General features: G+C 37.8%; 1 protein-coding gene across 2 annotated transcripts in view; it reads right to left on the reverse strand.

Moving 5' to 3' along the window:
* Positions 1-22,942, reverse strand: part of LOC131842503 (zwei Ig domain protein zig-8-like) — a 250,721-nt gene that overhangs the window by 204,176 nt on the left and 23,603 nt on the right. For both annotated transcript variants that reach the window (XM_059191071.1, XM_059191055.1), the window contains exon 2: positions 15,641-15,701. The gene's annotated coding sequence lies outside the window, so the exon portion shown is untranslated. The remainder of the gene's footprint in view (positions 1-15,640; positions 15,702-22,942) is intronic.

The following is a 22,942-nucleotide window of genomic DNA, read 5'->3' on the forward strand; positions in this document are numbered from 1 at the left end:
TTTTAATGTAGAGATTAACCTACCTTTTTGTTTACTATATTATTCTGAGGGCATAATTTCTACTGTAAGAGTCGCAATAGAAATCCTAACCAAACGTAACTTTCAGTATACCATTTCGACCTGTGGCTTTAATTTTTATTGCAATAGGCACAATACAAAACCTCACATTACCTACCTTTCTGTATACTATATTAATTTGGGTTCACAGTTTATAATGTAGAAATCATAATACAAAACCTAACCTAACCTACTTTTTTGTTTACTATATTATTCTGAGGCCATAATTTCTACTGTAAGAGTCGCAATACAAAACCTTTTTTTTTTTTTTTTTAACGTGTGGAAAAATCTTCAAAAGACCGTCACCCCGCCGGAGGGATGGCGAGGTGGTGTGTGGGACTTGTACCCACTAAAAAACCACACGGTGTACCTACGAGCGCCTATGCCGGAGCCAGGGGATTCGCAAGTGCATTCTACCCCAGCTCCGACGGCGACGGCCCGCCCTGTAGATGTTGTAGGGCAGGCCCCATCTCGTTTTGTGGTTAGGGCGACCTATTTCGCCCTACTCCATTGTGGAGGCGTGTGGGTACACGCGCACACCTCCGGGGCCTTTGGATTGGGGGACTGCCTCCCTCAAGGCAGTCACCCCGGCCCCAGTGGGGGATAGAGGGGGGCGGAGTTGGATACGCTCCCACCTCTAGGCCTGGCTCTTCTGCGGCGGAGGGAAGCGGGACGAGCTGGCTCCCGCTCCCTTTCCGCCGCCTCCTTCCGCGAGATAACTTCCTCGCAGAAGGAGCTCACCGCCAGCCACGATCTCTCGCTACTGACCATCCTCCGAACTAAATTCGGCAGCGAGAGATCGTCCCCCACTATTCGTGTGAGGACACGGCGCTCACTCTCGAACGCTGGACATTCGTCCAGCGTGTGTTGCGCCGTGTCCTCCACACCTCCGCACTCGTGGCAGCCGGTCGTCGGCTCCTTCTTCGCCACATGACACAGATACCGCCCGAAGCACCCGTGCCCGGACAGTATCTGCGTCATGCGGTACGTCAGTGGCCATCTCCTATTCATCCACCTTTTGAGGATGGGACGGACAGCCTCGACGGTCCTCAGGCCGGCCGATGGACTGGCCAGCCTTTCTCTCCACCTGATCCTGAGGATCCGCCGAAAGTCGGACCTCCGCGCTCCAATCTCGTGGCCAGCGGGTGCCTCCCCCATGGAACGTCGCTCCGCGCGACAGTGATACACTGACGCGTGGAGCTCCGCTACCAAGTCCCACGGAGGAGACCCCGCCAGCAGACCCGCCGCTTCCCCGGATATGGTGCGGTAGCCTCTTATGGCCCGTATGGCCATGACCCTGTGTGGCCTGTTAAGGCAGGCCACATTTTCCCTACCTAGGGCCCCCACCCAGATGGGGGCTCCGTACAGGGCCATGGACCGCACCACGCCGAGGTATAGGCGGCGGGAACCTTCTCCCGGGCCCCTCACGTTTGGCAGCAGCCAGCTAAGAGCGCCGGCGGCTGCCATAAGGCGAGGGACCAGGTTCCGAAAGTGAGCGCGGAAGCTCCAACGACTGTCCAGGTCAAGCCCCAAGTATCGAATACAGGGCTTGACCCCCACCCTCTGGCCACTGACGACCAGCTGGGCATCCGGAGGTGGCGCACGCCGAGGCCCATGAAAACATAGGACCTCGGTCTTCTCCAGCGCCACCTGGAGCCCAAGCCTTCTAATTCGGCCGACGACCAGTGCCACGCTTGCCGTGGCAAAGCGGGTAGCCTCCCGTAGGTCCCGCCCCCGGGCAGTGACCAAGGTGTCATCCGCGTAACACACGAGGTCAGTGCCCGTTAAAAGGGCGCCCCGCAGGTTCCAATCATACCCGATGTTCCACAGGATCGGGCCCAGAACCGACCCCTGTGGAACACCGCGTTGCATGTCCCTCGGCACTACAACGCCGTTCCGCCCCGTGCATAGCACAGACCTGTCTTCGAGATAGGCCCCGATCACGTCCCGAATGTAGGGAGGCGCGCGATGGTATTTCAGCGCCTCCCTAATAGTCGCAAAGGGCAGGGTGTTGAAGGCGTTCTTTATATCCAACGAGACCGCCAACAACACCCCACCCTGGGACGTCGCCTCTTCCGAGAGGGAGCGCACACGCGAGATCGCGTCAATCGTTGAGCGCCCCTCTCGGAACCCGAACTGCTTCGGGCTGAGATCGGGACCTACCTGAGACAGGTGTTGGACGAGTCGGCCCGCCAAGATTCTCTCGAAGAGCTTGCCGATCTCGTCCAACAGCACTATGGGGCGGAACGCCGAGGGAACCACCGAACCTGCAGGGTGCTCCGCTTTGCGGAGCAGGACCACTCTACCCGCTTTCCACTGATTGGGAAACCGTCCCGACTCCAGACATGCGTTGAACAAGTGCCGGAGTCGGTCCCCTAGGGTGTTTAGGGCCAAGGCCAGGACGCGGCCGTGGATGCCATCCGGACCCGGGGCGACGTTCTTGCCCCGGAGTTTATCCACGGCCGCGGCGAACTCCTCCTCGGTGATGGCAGGAACCGCAGCAGCGCTGACGCCGCTGGCCTCTCCATCACTGCCACGCGGCATCATCGGAGGAGGTGTGAAGGGAGGCTGTCTCGGGAACAGCTCCTCCAACACCTCCTCCAGCTGCTGCGGCTGGAGACCCTCTGCCCCGGGGGGCGCCCAGGGGCGTAATTTGCCCCTGACGAACCTATAAGGTCGCCCCCATGGATCCCTGTCCAGGGTCTCCAGGAGTTCTTCCCTGGCTGTCTCCTTGGCCCTGCTGATGGACAGCTGCAGAGCTTTCTTCTTCTCTTTGTACTGCTCGTACAGCTGTGCTTCCTCGTCGGCGTCGCGGCCCCGCCTGAGTCGGCGGTGCCTGGTGTACCGGCGGCGGGCGGCGGAGCACTCCTCCCTCAACGCCGCTATCTCCTCCGACCACCAGTACACCTGACGCCTAGGAGGTCGAGGGCCGGCTCGGGGCATCGCCGCGTCGCAAATGTGCGACAGAGCCTCGCCGAACCAGCCCACCTCTGCGTCGACCTCCACAGGCCCCTCCGGTATGGGAACCCAGGCCTGGACGATGGAAGCCTCCATCAGCACGTCTTTATCTAGACGTTTCAACACCCATCTGGGGAGTTGTGGGACATTCCTCTCCTGGCGACCGGGGTGCGGAGCTACGGGTGAGGGGAGAACGTCTATCCGAATATAACGATGATCGGATAGCGTCTCCACCTCATCCAACACCTGCCAGCTCCGCACCCTCTGTGCGATCGCTGGACTGCAGAGGGATACGTCGACACGCAATACAAAACCTAACCTAACCTACCTTTCTATATACCATTTCGACTTTTTATTTTTTTTTATTTTGGCTTAGCTACCCGGGTGACAAAAACATTTCGTCCATACATTGTCAACTCCTTCTAATAGTTTACTATGAAAACCGATGTATCAAACTTACATCGGTTTTCATAGTAAAGTTTTCCAAATAATTTTGATAAAAGCCTTAGGGTTATTATTTATCGTAGGTAAAGGACCTATGATAAATAATAACCACTCAACACTCTTTTAATTAAAATATCATAAATATTAAAATCGGAGAAAGTTTTTAGCGCTGGCAATACTAAGATTCAATGCCATCCCATAAAAGCGGACTCGCTGCATGGTTACAATGTACCAAAATAAAAAAATCTTCCAAATTTTGTTCAAAGCCAACCTCGGCGACCATCTTGGATTTTTCCATTTTGATACTTCTGACGTATATATTACATGACGACAGATATATTTCGTCCATATAATGTACAGAGACACGGTCCTTTTAAAATATTCGGTCGGTTCCTTAGTAAATATTACTTTCTACGAAAATCTATGCATGGTGTTGCCCCCTAATTTTACAAAAAATTGCATAAAACTATTAAGATGAGATTTATTATAGATACCCGTCACTTTTATGTTTAAATGTCGAAAAAAAATTCCCACATTTAAGGTTTGCAAAATTACCCAAAAATCGGGGAAAATTTGTAGCCTATATAATACTTCACGTCTTTGCTCCATAGAAGTAACTTGCTGTAAGAAATAAAATACTACCCCAAAAATGAGTTTTAAAACGTCCCTAAACTTGTCATCGGGAATAAAGTACCCTAACTCGGCCGCCATCTTGAATGATTCCATTTTAAATAGTTGTTTTAACATATACACCTTGGTGAGAAACATTTCGTCCATACATTGTACAGAGCCAAGGTAACTCCTTCTAGTAGTTCCTAAGTACTGTTTACAATGGAAATCTATATATGGTGTTGCCAGCTCATTTTAACAAAAAACACCTAAGACCCCTTGGGGATTATTTTTGACAGATCGTCATCATTGTTTGGTCTAAAATGATGAAACAAAAAATTCCACGTTTTTTTTTACTTCTCTCCGATATTACCCTAAAATCGGGGAAAATTTTTAGACCAGATAGTGCTTCGTACCCAGAGTTTCCACTGTTCCATAAAAGTCAACTCGCTGCAGTGACGATGGGTACCTGAAAATTGAATTTAAAAAAGTACCCTAACTCGGCCGCCATCTTAGATTTTTACTTCTTAATACTTTTGACGTATTCACCCTAATAACAGAAACATTTCGTCCATACATTATGTAGAGTCTCGGTGACTTCTTCTTGTACTATTCCCTAAGAAAACTGATCTAAGATGTTGCCAAATAATTGTGACAAAAACCAATAAGGGGATGATTTTTGACAGATATCCATCATTATTTTGTTTGAAATATCGAAAAAAAAATCCCACATTTTGGACTTGTCTTCTAAATTACCCAAAATCGGGGAAAATTTTCATACCATTTTTCCTTTTTCGTCCATATATTGTACAGAGACACGATCCTTCTAGTGGGTCCTTAGTAAATATTACTTTTTACGAAAATCGATGCATGGTGTTGCCACCTAATTTTACAAAAAATCGCATATAACTATTAAAATGATATTTATTATAGATCTCCGTTGCTCTTATATATAGTTTGTCGAAAAAAAAATCCCACATTTTGGGTTTGCAAAATTACCCAAAAAACGGGGAACATTTGTAACCTAGGTAATATTTCGAACCGAAATCTACCACGGCTCAATAAAGGTCGACTCGCTGCAGGGAAGCCAGGTAAATTTATCATCAGAGAAAAAATACTCAAACTCGGCCGCCACCTTGGATTTTTCCTTTTTTAAATACTTTTAACTTATCCACTTTGGTGACAGAAACATTTTGTCCATACATTGTACAGATGTAAGGTGACTCCTTCTAGTACTTCCTTAGTACTGTTTACTATGAAAATTAGTTAATACTTCGCACCGAGAGTTTCCATTCCTCAATAGAAGTCAGTTCGCTGCAGGGTTGATAGGTGCCACAAAACTGAATTTACTAAAAAGACCTTAAAATTGTCATAATAAATAAAGTATCCTAATTCGGCCGCCATCTTGGATTTTTCCTTTTTAAATACTTTTAACACATACATTTAGAATAGACATACATTTAGATAGAAGAATTACCTTACGTGAAGTTCTATTGAAATTATACGAAGAAATTTTTGAATCCCAACAAGGATATATATGTTATACAGAAGAAAAAGTGTCAAATAATAATAAAAAGTGATAAAGTGAATTGACTATGATATGGGATATATAACAATTACGAGACAGAATTTCAATATAAATAATTGTCAGTGTACAAAAAACTTGTATTCGTGTTAATTACAAGTAAAGGACAATCAATAAATTGGTTCAATAACAATAAAATTTGGTATGTGCATCTTTTTTGTTTGGTGAGGGTGTAAACAAAATAATTCAAAACGCATAACGAACTTTAAGAATCCAGTGAAACTATATATCGCTAATTTCAAAGCTTTGTATGAATACGAAATTGGCCTAGTGGCTATACTTAGAATTTTTAGTATACTGGTCGAAAATTGATTGCAAGATCAAATCCTACTAGTACAACATTTTTTGTGTTTATCCTGTTATTGAATAATATTTAGAAACAGTGTAAACTAAAGGGTGTGAATAAAAAGACAAAAATATTTAAATTCATACGTGCACAGTACACATTGGTGTTGAGACAATGGATACGAAATCCGATAAAGTTTCCAAAAGCGGCCGCAAGATGTCAGTAGCAACATGCTACAAATGTAAATCGCAAATTGATATAAAAGAGACTATAGTATGTTCTTCTTGTAAAAATAGATACGAATATAACTGCGCAGGTGTCTCAGAAAAGCGATTCTTTATAATGGAATATGAGAAGCGAAAAAATTGGAAGTGTCTATTATGTACACAAAAACAGAAAATTAGTAAAAATACATTCTCAATCGACCAGTCTAACGTAACATTAAGAAACAAAACAAATAATACAGTAAATACTAAAGACAAAAAACCCGAAGAAACTGTATCTCAAATGTCAATCACATCCATAGATACACCCATGTCTCAAAATTTGGATTCACATATTCTTACCGATACTGATAACTCAAACGACTCATTTTTATCCCCCGAAAAGTTATCAAAAAGTTTAGAATGTACAGTTGGTAGCAAATTAACAACACTAGAATTCCAGGAAGAAATTAGTCAACTTACATCTAATCTTCAGAGCACGCAAAATGAATTAGAAAACATAATAATAGAAAACAATGAACTCAAACGACTAGTATCAAAATTAACAAAAGAAATAGATATTTTAAAAAATTTATGTCATTCACCATTAAATAAAAGCATTACTAACTCAAATAAAAAAAATAAGTACAACATTTTACGATGCACAAACACACCAACGAAGACCCCTCCAGATAATAATTTCAGCACGCCCAAAACCAATTTTAAAGAATGTATGAATCTAGAAAATAAGATATCAAGACTCGAACAAGAACTATCGCGATCTAATGAGTGTATTAAGGATCTAAATAAACAAATTACAATACTTGAGTTGAAGTTGCATAAGCCTGACAATGGAGTTAATAAGACAAGGTTTACACTCGAAAATACATCACTTCGAAGCAAACAACATACCAACTCTAAATATATATACATTTACAGTACACAACAATGCACTGGATTAGCTTCAGCTTTAATACATTCTCGACAAAATACAGTATATCAAAAATATGAAGTATCAGGCTATACAAAACCGTACGCACCTTCTTTCGAAGTATTAAATAGTTGCCGCGATATAAAGGCACATAAAGACGACAAGATAGTAATATGTATTGGAGAAAATGATACAAATCCTAGACATACTTTGGAGGAACTTGAACTAACACTAAACAAATTAAAGTGTTCTGTCGTAGTTCTAAATGTTTTAAAAAATAAGTCAATGAATATAAATATGCTAAATAATAGTATCCAAAAAATATGTGACAAATATATTAACTGTTATTTCACAAAATGCTATTCTAAAGATTTAACTGTCATCTGTAAATCCATTAATTATACTATTGACTGTATTGATTATGACCGAATTTATTGTAATCACAAAGAATTAAAGAAACTTATAACATTGAATAGGACAAGTGCCAAGTCAAAAATTCAAACGTGGAAGAAAGGAACAATCCCCTATTATTTTGGCCATAAAACTAAAGAAAACGACGATTCATGTTCTGATATTCATTCAAAAAAACTGAAACACAAAAAGGGAACAATTCCTTACTACTTCCCAGTTGTAAATCCGACAACATTTTTTCGAGGCTAAACATGAAACAGAGATATATATGAATATTCTTCATCAAAATATTGCTAGTTTTTTTTCTAAAAGAGAATTATTAGAAATAACGTTACACGACCTACAAGACACGTGCAATGAACCGGATATTATATGTTTAACAGAAACATTTTTAAAAAAGGGAAACGATAATTATCTAAAACTTCATAACTACAATATGGTTACTAATTTCTGTAGAGATAGGCAAAGAGGTGGGACTTGTATTCTGGCTAAGGAGAGGTTATTATGTAAAGAATTGCCATTTATAAAAGAGCATTCAGTACAAAAAATCTTCGAATGCTGTGGCATGGAAATCTTACCAAATAAAATTATTGTAATCTGTCTTTACAGGACACCTTTATCTAACCCCTGTACATTTTTAAATAAACTTGATTGCTTACTACATCAAATGTCAAAAAAATATAACGGGAAGCTAAAAATTGTTGTGGCAGGGGACTTTAATATAAATACATTAAAACATGGAACAGCATCAAATTACCTAAAAGATCTAGCTCAAAATTACAATCTGAAACTTCATATTAATGAGCCTACTAGAAAAGATTCCTGTATAGATCATGTACTAAGTAATATAGAAAGTGCAACTGCAAAAGTGCTACCACTTCACTTATCTGACCACGAAACTGCCCAATTGTTAAGCTTTCCGGTTGGGGTCAAGCCTCTGAAACCTGCATCTTATTACATTTATAAAAGAGACTATAGAGAAGAAAATATTCTGAAATTTCGTGAGTGTCTGAAAAATCTTTCCTGGTCTGATATTTACGTAGAATCCAACTTAAATGTAGCGTTTCATAGATTTCATGAATCGATAAGGGAATTTTATAAATTGTGTTTCCCAAAATTAAAAATTAAAATTAATACATTTAATAAGCTAAAGATCAGTTGGATTAGTAAAGGCATAAGGCTTAGCAGTAGGGTAAAAAGATCACTGAGATATAAATATTACAAAGATAAGACTTTAGAAAATAAAACTAAGTATAAAACATACTCCAATGTATTAAAAAAATGTATATATAATCTCAAAAGAAACGCAAACATTAAATTCATTAACAGGAGTAAAAATAAATGCAAAGCATCTTGGACTATTATAACAAATGAAATCCACAACATGACATGTGATAATAATATAAATATTTTAAAGACTAGTAATAAAGTATTGACAAAACCTACAGACATAGCCACAGCTTTCAACAACCATTTTATTGACATAACAAATGGATACAAAGAGGAATATTATAAAATGAACTCTAAACGAACTGTGAGTCACTCAATGTTTCTAAAACCAGTTTCACAGAACGAAGTGAAAAGACAGGTTTTATCATTAAATAATACAAATTCTGAAGGATATGATGAAATATGTACAAAAATAATAAAAGACAGCATCGACGAGATAATAGATGTTTTAACTCACCTAATTAATTTATCTTTCTCAAGCGGAACGTTCCCTGAGCTTTTAAAAGCATCCATAGTAAAACCCCTTTATAAGAAAGGTAATAAAGATGATATGGCAAATTATCGTCCAATCACATTAATACCAATTTTCTCAAAGATCTTTGAAAAATGCATGTTGACGCGATTAATGGATTTCTGTAACAAATATGAAATAATTTCAAAAGACCAATATGGGTTCCAAAAAAATAAGTCGACAACACTTGCCTCATTTTCTCTCATAAAAACAATTTTGACAAATATAAACGACAAAAAATACACTACAGCTGTATTTTTCGATCTTTCAAAAGCTTTCGATTGTGTATCCCACAAAGTATTGTTGAATAAACTGGTAAACGTTGGAATAAGAGGCCTTGTCCTGGATTGGATAGCTTCTTATCTTAACAATAGAAAACAATGTGTAACAATCACAAAATTGGATAAATATAATATTGTCACACCTTATTCTTCTGGATACAGATCAAATAAATATGGAGTTCCACAAGGAAGTATATTGGGGCCCATACTATTCTTACTGTATATTAATGATTTAATTGAAATAACTACAAATAAATGCATTGTCTTTGCAGATGACATTTCTATTATAGTAACTACTGATAAAAAATATAAAACATTGAAAGACCACGAAATTGATATAAATGAAACTATAACCCTAATAATTAAATGGCTTGACATGAATAATTTGACAATAAATGTAAATAAAACTAATTATATTAATTTTAATAAATTGAAAAATGAAATCTGTCATCTTAATGTTAACTACAGAAATATACAAATTGAATCAGTTAATGAAACAAAATTTTTGGGTATAATGATAGATCAACAACTTAATTGGACAAAACAAATCGAAAATATTAGTAACAAAATTAATAAGTTTATATATGCAATGAAGCGTGTTAAAAACATAACGAACAGAAAGACTGCACTTACTGCATATCATGCATACGTGGAATCTGTACTGCGTTATGGACTATTAATATGGGGAAATGGTACAAATATTAATAGGGCATTCATTGCTCAAAAAAAGTGTATTAGAGCATTGTGTGGTCTTGCACCGTACGAGTCATGTCGAACACGTTTCAGAGAACTTGGACTACTGACACTTCCATCGCTTTATATATATGAGGTAGCTGTTTTTGTAAAACAAAATTTAAATTCATTTACGAAAGCAAAGGACATTTATCCAAGAAATACCAGAAATCCTAATAGATTGGTACTTGCTAAAACCCATACAATGACACAGTACACAAAAAACTGTGAAAATATGTGTATAAGAATTTATAATTGCATTCCTGAGACATTAAAGACGAATAAGAAAATATTATTTAAGAAGACATTACGAGAATGGTTAAAAAATAAGGAATTTTACAGTTTAAACAATTTTTTTGACAATGTATAAATACCGACTAGAGAGAACCTATTTAACTATTATTATAATTATTATTATTATTTCTTTCTGTATAGTTAATTATGCATAATTTTAAACAATACTATTTTGCATGCCATTACTATGGCAAAACACATGATACTAAGTTTTAATTACCATCTTTTATACTGTGTTTTTTAAGCAAATAAATTATTATTATTATTATTATTATTATTACATTTTGGTGACAGAAACACTTCATATATACATTGTACAGAGCCCAGGTTACACCTCTAGTTCCTTAGTACGGTTTACTATGAAAATCGATGTATGGTGCTGCCAGATGATTTTGACAAAAACCACCTAGGATCCTTTGGGGGATGATTTTGAACCAATGCTCATCACTGTTTTGTTCAAATTAACGAAAAAAAAAATTCCCACGTTTTTTTACTTTTCTCCGAAATTACCCCAAAATCGGGGAAAATTTTTAGACCAGGTAAAATTTTCCACCGAGAGTTTCCATTGCTCTATAGAAGTCAACTCGCGTCAGGGATTAATTGTACCCCAAAATTGAATTTTAAAAAGTCCCTAAAATTGTCAACATAAATTAAGTACCCTAACTCGGCCGCCATCTTAGATTTTTACTTTTTAATACTTTTGACATATTCACCCTAGTGACAGAAACATTTCGTTCATACATTGTATAGAGCCTCAGCGACTCCTTCTAGTTCTATTCTCTAAGAAAACTGATGTAAGGTGTTGCCAGATAATTCTGACAAAAAACACCTAAACTCAATAGGGGGATTGTTTTTGACAGATTTTCATCATTCTTTTGTTTGAAATGTCCAAAAAAAATTTTCCCACTTTTTAGGACCTATCTCAAAAATTACCCTAAAATCGGGGAAAATTTTTATACCAGGTAATACTTTGTGTTGAGACACATCATCTCTCCATAGTAGTCGACTGGCTGTGGGGTTGCCAAGTGTCCTAAAACTACATTTAAAAATATCCCAATTTTTCTCCGAAAAGCAAAACTCCCCTATCTCTGCCGCCATCTTGGATTTCTAAAATTTCATAATTTTCCCTAGAGGCCGAGTCCTTCGGCTATCCGACGCCGTACAGTGCGTTGAGCTAGCATACTCGTAGGTACCCTATCAATTTCAGTTTTTGAAGCTAGACCTCAATTTCAAAATTTGTCCGATGATGTATGGGTGTTGCCAGCAAATTCTGAAGAAATCCACCTAAAACCCTTCAGGGGACGATTTGTAGTAGACCAAAACGAGTTCTTCATTTAAAATGTCAAAAAAAAAAAATTTCCCACTTTATGGGACTTTTTTCCAAAATTAACCCAAAATCGGGGAAAAATTTTAGACCTGGCAAATCTTCTTACTCAGACTTACCCATGTCAGTAGGTGGCGTTTAGCTGCAGGGTTGCCATGTGCAGCAAAAACTCGATTGAAAATATCCCAAATTTTTTCCAAAAACTAAATCTCCCATAGCTTGGTCGCCATCTTGGATTTTTGAAATTTCATAATTTTCCCTAGAGGCCGGGTCTTTCAGCCTCCCAATGCCCTATAATAGGGATCGGTAGCTCCCCCGCAAGTACCCTAGGAATTTCAGTTTTTGGTGAGACACCCCAATTTCTATTTTGGTCAAACCATGTATGGGTGTTGCCAGCAAATTCCAACAAAACCCACCTAAAACCCTGTAGGGGATGTTTCTCGATAGGCCTTGATGCCTCTTTTGTCAAAAATGCCGAAAAAATTTTTTCCCACTTTTTGGGACATTTCTCCCAAATTACCCTAAATTCGGAAATTCTTTTTATCGCTGGCAATACTTCTTACCGAGACCCATCATCGCCCCATAGAAGCCGACTCGCTGCGGGGTTGCCCTGTACCTAAAAAATGATTTTGAAAATAATCCGGATTTTTAGGACCAAATTCACACGCCCCCAACTCGTCGGCCATCTTGGATTTTCGAAATTTCATAATTTTCCCTAGAGGTCGGGTCCTTCGAGTTTCCTATGCCCTACAACCGGTGTCGCCAGCACCCCCGCAACTACCCTGGGAATTTCGGTTTTTGAAACCCTAGAAAATTTTCAACCAGTTTTTGGCAATTTTTTCGCCGCCATCTTGGATTTTAATTTTTTGTTTTTACGCCATATTCTGGGTCCCGCCGAGACGTGCCAAATCACTCTTTGAACGGAATCGATCCGAGCGAAACTGTAAAAGTTAGCCGCCATCTTTGTCCGCCATCTTGGATTTTCCCAAATTTCGGAATTTTCTCGTGGTCACCCTAGCCAAAGGAACATTTCCCCCATACATCGTCTCGACCCCCGGACGCTCCTTCTGGGAGAACAACTATGTCAATCAGTGAGTGAGTCACCGTAATGCAGCTTTATATATTATAGATATAATATTACCATGTTATTTATCAGAAGCTGTATCTTTATTGGAAGCATTGCGGGATATCGTTTTTGTTTTATTTTTCTCGTATATATATTTACAAAGAGACTTTTATTACGATTGGTTTTTATGTCTTGCTCTTTTGATACATCTACCTTTATCTCATTTAGTTCTATTGCCTATCGTTTATGGGCTACGTTTTTATCGTATTTTTTTTCTATATAACTGAACCCTGTAATTAGAATTTCTTTTTATTAGAAGAAATGAAAGGAGACATTTTTTTATAAAGACTATTCTGTTACAAAAGTTCTATTAAGTCTTGACAGAAATTTAATTATTACTAGCACTTAATCTGTACTGTGTGAGATCGAACCCGCAACAGTCGGATGTAAGGCGGTGTACTAAACCGATAGACTACCAAGGCCGTCAAGATGTGCCTTATCATATTGAATAATGATAGAGGGTATGAAAATATAGTACCCTACTTTTTAAGAATACTATCATAAAAGTTATCACGAAAAAAATATTATGTAATATCCTAAAATAAATAAAAAAATAGATATTAATACTTAACACACACTCCATGTCGAATACACTTTCCATCAGACATCGAAATGTGCGAGAATCGAACCCGCAACCGTCGGAAGTAAGGTGTGTTAAACTACTAGACTATAGAGGCCGTCACAGGTATGTAGTCATTAATAATGATGATGTTCTTAGTTAATTTTGGTTTATTATTCATTGCATTAATGTATAACACTGTATTTGTGGCAAACAAAATGACGATCCATCTGATGGTAACTGTCATATATATGCTCTACCTGGCTACCTATGTGGTATAAAAATATATACATACATGAACATCACTACACTACAGAAAGAAACTATTCGAAATACTAAAGTAACCTCTTTTTATTTTCATTTTTGTTATTATAATGTTTGTACTGTAATATTCTTATTTCATTTTCTTTGTAGTTGTATTGTTTTGTTTTTATTTTAGTCCATTAGACTCACTAAAATTAAGTAAAAAATTTTCGGCACTCAATAGCTATTGTAAATATTACTTTTATTCGTATATTTATAAGTTTTTATAACGACTGTTTGTTCCCAAAATAAAGAGAAATAAAAAATCACTACTTAAAACAATGGAACACATATAGATGATAAAAATATAGGCCAAAAAGACGCACGAAGACAAAAGAAGCGGCAGATAATACTATAAAATTAAAAAAAACCTCACTACGTCTACACATAAGTATATGTTATATATCATACGAAGTTACTGTATATACCAGTTTGGCTATAAAAGAGTACATTAAAGTATAAAAAGCAAAAAGCAATTCAACCAACACGCCTTACTTCTGTTAGCTGGACAGTAGAGTTTTTCTCAACAAAAACCCTATTACGTCATCGGAAGTGGTAGATAGAAATCTTGAAACGTTCGTTGAAAAATTCACAGAATCGACTCGCCTAGCGAATACCCAGCGCCGTGTACTAATGTAACACTCCAACATCAATTTCCCTGTTTACTTTACTGTCCATTGCTCTTTTAGATGTATTAACATTGGCTGTTTCTTTTCACCCGGAATTGGATGTTGTGTTTGCTGAAACGTTCGCGTTGGGACATCGTTTGATATTCAGTGGAAGGCTTTTTATTATCAAAGGTGTTTCCAACGATGTAAGGAGTTTTCAAAGTCTGTTAACTTTTGTTGAATCATCACTCTTTGGTTAGTTTGACCGCATTTTGGAATATCAGTGCACTTAAGAATAATTAATGTAAATGCCTAGTCTTGTCATCTGGAGACGCATGAGTTGGTTTCTAGGTCAGTATTAGGGTTGCCAACATTAAATTGTATTGTCTTGTACGAAGATCCCAAAAAACTCGTGTATCTTGCTAAGGCTCTTCAACCTTTTCCATTATTGTATTTTGATTATGATTGCAAGGAGAAGAGGGTGTATTAGTAATGGGGATTTTGTACGAAATGAATATGTATTGATAGAGTGACGACATATCCCGAAGAATTGCAAAACTGAAGTGGCAACGGGCAGGGCACATAGCTCGTAGGACAAATGGCCGTTGGGGCAGTAAAGTCCTCGAGTTGTGACCGCGGACCGGAAGACGCAGCGTGGGTAGGCCACCAGCAAGGTGGACCGACGATCTGGTCAAGATTGCTGGAAGGCATTGAATGCGAGCAGCGCAGGAATCGTGTTCTTTTTTTACATATACATATATATATATCCTTCTATGCTAATCATACACCATCAATTTTATTGTTTTTTCTTTACCTTCACAGGAGCTTCCTCCCGCGTACAATTAGATTGTGTAATGAACTACCTGCCAAGGTTTCTCTCGAGACGGGAACCTTACAGCATGGAGTTTTTCAAGAAGGTTTTCATAAGGGTCGGAAACGCGCACGTGATACCCCCGGTGTTTCAGACGTCCATAGGCTACGGTAACCATTTACCATCAGATGGACCGTATGCCCGTTTGCCACCAACGTGGTATAAAACAAAAACTAAAGATTGTCTTGGAAGAGATCGCTTGCTTGCTATAAGACCGCCGTTTGTACATCTATATATCTTAACTATATAATTCTTGTGTCAAATACTTGGTATAATAAATAGTTTATAAATATATAAATAATACATTAAAAACTTACATGTATAGTTAACAGAATTCTCCTCATCTGTTTTCGTTGTTTGAAGATGAAACACAAATATCTGTAACAAAAAAATATTTAAATAGGTGGGGAAAAATGTTGTGGCACTTGATACGACACAACGAACTAATTAATAACATTATCGAAGGAAAAATAAATGGAAAGAGAGGAAGGGGGAGATCAAGACACAGCTATATCAAGCAAGTTAAAGAAAAACTTGGAGTCATGTCGTATCAACAGCTAAAAAGCCTGATAGGAGATCGTGGAAGTCGTGTGGTCGGTGGCAGGAGCTCCACCGACAAGAGCACAGCTCTTAAATTATGAATGAAGTACAATTGTATAAGGAAACTAAACATTATAAAGAAATAACCATCCATTATGTGTAAAACAAAAGTATCTCTTGTTGTCAGAATTGTATTTTTTTTCTAAATTTGTATTTGAATTTATAGTTCTTTTATAGTACATTATTGGTATACATTCGTTCTGTTATGTCAATAGTTTTTTCCAATATATATATTTACCATTTAAAATAATTCAGATATAATTGTTTTGAATCTAAAAGTTATATATTTGTCACGACTAAACGGCTGTTATTAAAGAAATTTTGTCTGAACATATATTGTATCAGGAGGACAGACGTAGGCCTTTATTTAAGATGAAGTAGATGAATTGACACACCACCGAACGATTGGAAACTGTATTGAAGAAGTTGTTGGTTTTTTTCTCGGACTCTACTCTAAGCTGTTAGTCGCAGCTGGTTTTTACAGGCTCACCGGACGATGTATGAGTGCAGTTGGCACTCCAAACCCACGGATATGGAGGCTAACCCGCCTGACGAATACTACTTTAGTCTAAGGACACCGTTTCAAACCTCGGCTTAGGCCGTCGTAATTTCGATCCCCGTTTGAATTCAACGGGGTATCGATCGGAGGGGCATTTCTATTAACTAGCTATTAAAAGTACTGTCTGTTATTGATTCTCTATATTTAGTCTTTAGTTTATAAAGTGCGTAATAAGAAAGATAAAATTAAAATAGTCCTAAGCTAAGCAGGACTTGTGTTGTGGGTACTAGCCACCTGATATAAATAAATAGATTATATTTTCTTAAATACATATATATACATAGTCATGATCATACTCATGAATGCAAATGTTTGCACCGTGCGAGCAATCAAACCTGCGACCATGAAGTAAAGCATGTTGAACCTCTAGACCACCTAGGTAATTCAAATTCAAAATATCTTTATTCATGTAGATCTATTACAGACTCTTATGATATGTCAAATCTACCGTCAGTTCGGAATGATTTCGAGATGAGAACAACTGACAAAAAACTCAGCTCGTATTCTTTTCAAATAAATGTTGTACATGTTTAAAATAATTCGTTAATTACTTCGGACACACAGACAGATATACTTTCGCATTTATGTATAATATTAATATATACAGTTGTCCTACTTAATCCCAAGACGTTGTTACAAGTTTATTTTGAATTAATTAATACAAAGTGAACAGCTGTCAACAGATTAACACCGAACTAACAAATTTAACACTATCAAACTGGCAGAAACAAATAAAGCAGCCACTATTTGGTTTGTTTCATTCAATATTATCGGTATAAAGTAAACGTGAAATGCTCTCATACATTTCAATTTAAAAATGTAAAGTTACAACAAAATTATTTAGAATTGCAACACGCAATTTGTTCACTGGTGAGGTAATGGTGTGATTAGTTTTAGGGATCAATGAGACTCGCATGTACTTGGATTGTACAAAAGTCTCTAAATTTAAAAAAAAAAAAACAAGTTTCTTGTTCTTTTTATAATGAGCGGAGAACCGTTCATTGAATCAATTCAAAAATAAGTAATAACAATTCAAAAGTGCTTAATTGTAAATTTATTTGAGTAAAGAATTTTCTATTCCACGATATGTAGTTAATTTGTATGGATGTATATAGAACGGTGGATCGTATGGTAACGGTATACGATTCCGTGGCAACTGTAGATAGGATAACTATGAAAATATCTCAGGACAATTCACACAGCGCCATCTAGTCCCAAGCTAAGCTGAGGTTGTGTTATGGATGCTATATATTTGATTGAATTATTTGTTACTAGCTGTGCCTGTTTCTGTGTGTATGTGAAATTTGTAGCCTATATACTATTCTAATGTATAAGCTATACTATTGGAAAGCCATCAAAATCGGTTCAGTAGTGTTTGCGTGAAACAGTAACAAACATCCATCCATACTCACACACTTTCGCGTTTATAATATTAATAAGATTCAAATTCAAATTCAAAAATCATTTATTCATGTAGGACATTTTAGCCGCTTATGAACGTCAAGTTTTTACATTATAATTTTTTTCCTACCGTCCAATTCGGTATATAGATGCAATTGAGAAGAACTGGCAAGAAACTTTTTTTTAAAAGCCAGTTTATTTACTTACTTTATTAATAAGATTTTGCGGAAGTCCACTTTACTACTTAATTGATTTATATTCAGGCTATTACTGAGTCTATACCTATACATGTATATGGGAATAGACTCAATAACAAGTAGCCGTGGGCAGGTTTCCATACTGAATGCTTGTGGTCTTTAATCGTGGTAGAATTAAAAAAATAATATACATCCATTACGTAACCCTATTGTACCCTCAAACACGTGGTCCAAAACTTGGACTTTTATGATTTCATGCACGTCCGTTGTAAGGTATATCATTAAATTTTCATTATAACTCGATTTCGTGGGTCGGACAAAAAAAAACGGTTTCAGTGATTTACGTCGTTAGTACGTATTTAGTGTTTTTTTATATGTAATTGGAATAGAAAACATGTTGATGGTAACATGATGGTAACCGATACCGTCGCCTATATACTTGAATAGCACAATGGTCATTATATAGCCATGTGACACACATGATACCACTTGTTAATTTGTTTTTTGGTAAGGAAGAGTGTTTTTAAATGAAACCGTCAATGTCAGGTTGATCTCGACGCGGTTCCCCCTGGAAACCATCGTGATAAATTCCTGGTGAATTTGTCACGATGGGCTAACTGACCTGACCTCATGCTCATCTTATCTTCCTCCACTGGTGCCCCGCCAGCGTAAACCGTTAGCCCAGGCGGGAACACCATCCTATTATCATCCACAAAAAAATACACAGACAATACCCAGATCAATACACACAATTATACTCATGAAACATATGTCTGTAATCGTACCTGCGACCATCGAAAGTAAAGCAGTGTACTTAACTACTAAACTATAGAGGCCGTCAAATTCCAACAAATAATATCTTCCTCCTCTTCGAAATTCTATCTAAACATCAAATGTATATGTATTTGGTGTTTACATAGAATTTCGAACACGTGGGCCGAATTACGGGTGCCTAATCTCGTATAGGTTTCCTGAAAGAATAACCCTCGTAAAATTGTTAAACACACCCATGCTGGAATTACGGGGCCCTGAATGGGATTTGTGGCGACTGTATTATCGTTTATTTAAGAGGATTATGTTTTTTGTCCCCTTGTAATATTTGCACGTTTATACCCACTGGATGTGCTTTCAAACTCGTACGCGTTATTCGGAATAGCAATATATTAACTTCACGTTATTGTTTTAAAAGCATTTATAATAAAACAAACATAATATTAGGCAAAACTTATAATACAATACATAAAAGATTCAAATTACAAAATAATGCAGAATATACTTAATTTAATATCCATAAAACCGTTTCGGATATTATCAAATTAAAATCAAAATATCTTTATTTATCTACATACAGTCAGTTCGGAGTGCTTTCGAGCTGAGAAGTATTGAAAAGAAACTCAGCCCTTATTCTTTTGAAATGAGCTTGTACATGTTCATAAAAATACAGATTCGGACAAACAAGTTTATTTACGGACAACGTAATAATTTGTTTTTCATACTGCTTTCTTGATATATGATAGCGTAGCGGCTTTTGTATTGATTGCCGCATGCATCCTCATGTAAAGTGTGAATACTGTAACTACCATATAGTAATTTTAAGTAGCTGTGACGTGGTCGAGTGGATTGAGTAGTCATACTCATTAAAATGTCCAGACATGTGGCGGCGTGGTGGGCCGAGTCTTTGGGCTCCCTAAAATATGGTCGAGCGCTGTGATGGCTGGCTCATCCGTCCTACTCGTGAACGAGTGCTGCTTGTAGGGACTAGTCTGCTCTTATCACTACGACTGGTTTAATCTTATTGTCTATTTATATTTGACCCAAAAAAATTAGTGCTGGTTGGTAGTTTGTATTTACAAGTTTCGACTTGTAAATGTAACCTTACAAAGATTATTTAAAAGAGCAACACACAAGTTTCTTGCTCTTTCTTCTTGTGATGAGACAGCTTTCCGAACGAGCGGTAAATAAAAATGAAATTGTTATGACTATTCAAAAATGCTTAAATTAAGTTTATTTGATTAAATTATTTTCTTTTCTATTTCTATTCTATTCAAGTTTGGGATAATAGAATAACCATCAGAAAATACTAATACAATTTTGCAAAAGGAAAATAGTCTCATCAGTGCCCGTAACCCGAATAGACCAGTTTCCCCAAGCATTAAATTCATTTACAAAAAATTGTCTGTCTGTCCGCTTAGCCTCTTAATCACTAAAACAGCTGCACCGATTTTGACTGGATTTTCACTCGCAGTTAGCTAATGTTATAAGGAGTAGGTTAGGTTACTTTAACATTTTTTATTTTAATAAAAATTAAGCTATATCCGCTAACAATAACAGCTAGTATTTACAATAATTTTAAAGACTGTATTCTACCTCGGGGACGTATAATGCGTGTATTTTTAATTTTTTTTTAATTACCAAACGCCGTTTGTTTACTATTTTATTATAATGTTTGAACATGCTCAGTTTTATCTCGTATAATTACACTAAATTAATGCGAATCCACGCAACGCTTGATTGAAAATTGATATCGGAGTATAAATTCGGATGTTTAACTTCATAAAGCTGTCAAAATAATGTATGTTTGCAACTTACTGGGCTTGTTTCACGCGTTCTTATCATTCAATATATGTAAAATAATTGTGAACATTTTTTTTATTGACTAATTATATTGATTATAAACAATAAGTGATCACAAAAACGATCATTGTAATCCAACGCGGCACATCGAGGCAGCGTACCCAAGGTACTAGCAGCGTTGCCTCTTTGTATGGCCATACTTAGCCTCTGGGCAAAGTAGCTACCAGCTCTCTGGTCACTAGTAACCACGATGAACCGCTGAAATACTTGTCAAAAACAATTTAGCTTCCGGGCTCCATGAGCCCAACGTCTCCACGACAAATGGCAAAAAATACGACCTGGAGGGTCGGGCCACCGTCGGGTATTCGTGTACTTTCGTCTTATTAAAATTGCCTTCTAAAATTGTAATAAATATAAAACGATTATACTGTAATTTTTGATATAATTATGAGTATTTCACATTAACGTCGCTATTGTATATATCGTCGATTAAATAGAAAAATGATTTTTTTCAAAATTAGAAGCTAGGATTGCCTACTTTTATATAAGTCAATTAAATTAACCACGCCGTCTTAATCATTGTCTAAATACTTTAAAATAATATATAATACATTTAAAAATTTAAAGAAAAAAAAAATTAAATATTAAAAAAAACCTTAAGACAAGCCTTGTAAACAATTTACTTAATTTTTTTTCTTTTCTTGTAAAAAAATTACTTAATTACTTTAATTGGGAAGGCCCCACGCTGCGTCTTCCGGTTCGTGGTCGCCACTCGAGGACTTTACTGCCCCAACGGCCATCTATCCTGTGCGCTATGTGCCCTGCCCATTGCCACTTCAGAGTCGTAATTCTTCGGGCTATGTCGGTCACTCTGGTTCTTCTGCGGATCTCCTCATTTCTGATTCGATCACGCAGAGTAACTCCGAGCATAGCCCTCTCCATTGCCGATCTGGTCAAGATCGCTGGAAGGCATTGGATGCGAGCAGCGCAGGACCGATCGTCGTGGAGATCTTTGGGGGAGGCCTATGTCCAGTAGTGGACGTCTTCCGGGCTGCGATGATGATGATGATATATATTCTGTATATAAGGATTATTATGTAGTTATATCCACGTGTATATAATATGTAATTTGCATTTATTTAATAATAATAGAATAACTATTTGTTATGTCTTGATCAGACACAGTCTAATCACTCCTCTCCATCCTAATGTTGCCTGTAAGAAATCGCTATTTAACGATAAGGCTGCCAATTGTTACCTCCATACTATAATTATGTTTATTTTTAAATATTTAATGTAAGTACATGTTAATTTATGTAACTGATATTTCTTTCTGTGTGTGGAACAAGAAAGAGTTCTTCATTCATTTATTCATTAATATTATATATTGGAGATATTTGGACATAGATTACTATGTGATAGACTGATTTTTTATAACAATACAATACACACAGTACATTTTACGATACAATGAAGAGCCAAAACTATTTGAGCAAACAAAAACATATTTTTATGATATCGAGACAACATTATAGATTACAAAACTAAACAGTGTGTCCAGTACAGGTACAAGCAATCTGTCAGTTGCAAATTACTACAAATTGTTATTAATATAATACTTATAACTCCATTGCAAGCAATATATGGGTATAGGTTGACAACCACGAAGTTCCCTTTAAAAACCATCGTGAAATTGCTGTTTCTGACCTGACCTCATGTTCACCTTATCCACAGATGCCTTGCTCACGCAAAGCTAAAAATGTACAATGCTAGCTATGGAATATAATAAATTATCCTGCCCCTTAAAACCATCGTGATAAATTTCTGGTGATTTTGTCACATTGGACTAACTGACCTGACCTTCGGCTTATCATCCTCCACTGGTGTCTCGCTAGCGTAAACTATTAGCGAAGGTGGGTGCAATATTCTATAAACATTCAATCCTTCCTCCGTCCGTGAACAAATGTCGGACGGCACGTCCGTAATGACGTGATCGCCCGGGACCTCAAGGTCCCATCGGTGGAGCAATTCATCGTCCGGTTGTCACGCGCGAAGTTGTCGCGCGCGGAAAGCGCGTGAAGCGCACCTGCGCGACCTCGTCCCCCTTCACGCGCGCCCACCGGACGCCACTCGCGCGCTCCCGCGCGACCTACTCTCCACCGAGTGATCACGTCATTTACGTAACGTGGCGGCGTTAAGCCGGCTCGGCAAGCGACTTATAGAGTCCCCAAACATGACTCCGCTCCCTCAGCCGGCTGCTGGGAAGCAGAGCTTATGCTCGGGGCCGC

This window comes from Achroia grisella, unplaced genomic scaffold (genome assembly GCF_030625045.1).
Source record: "Achroia grisella isolate CSIRO2021 unplaced genomic scaffold, CSIRO_AGI_Agris_v1 utg1080, whole genome shotgun sequence".
In the NCBI taxonomy this organism is placed as follows: Eukaryota; Metazoa; Arthropoda; class Insecta; order Lepidoptera; family Pyralidae; genus Achroia; species Achroia grisella.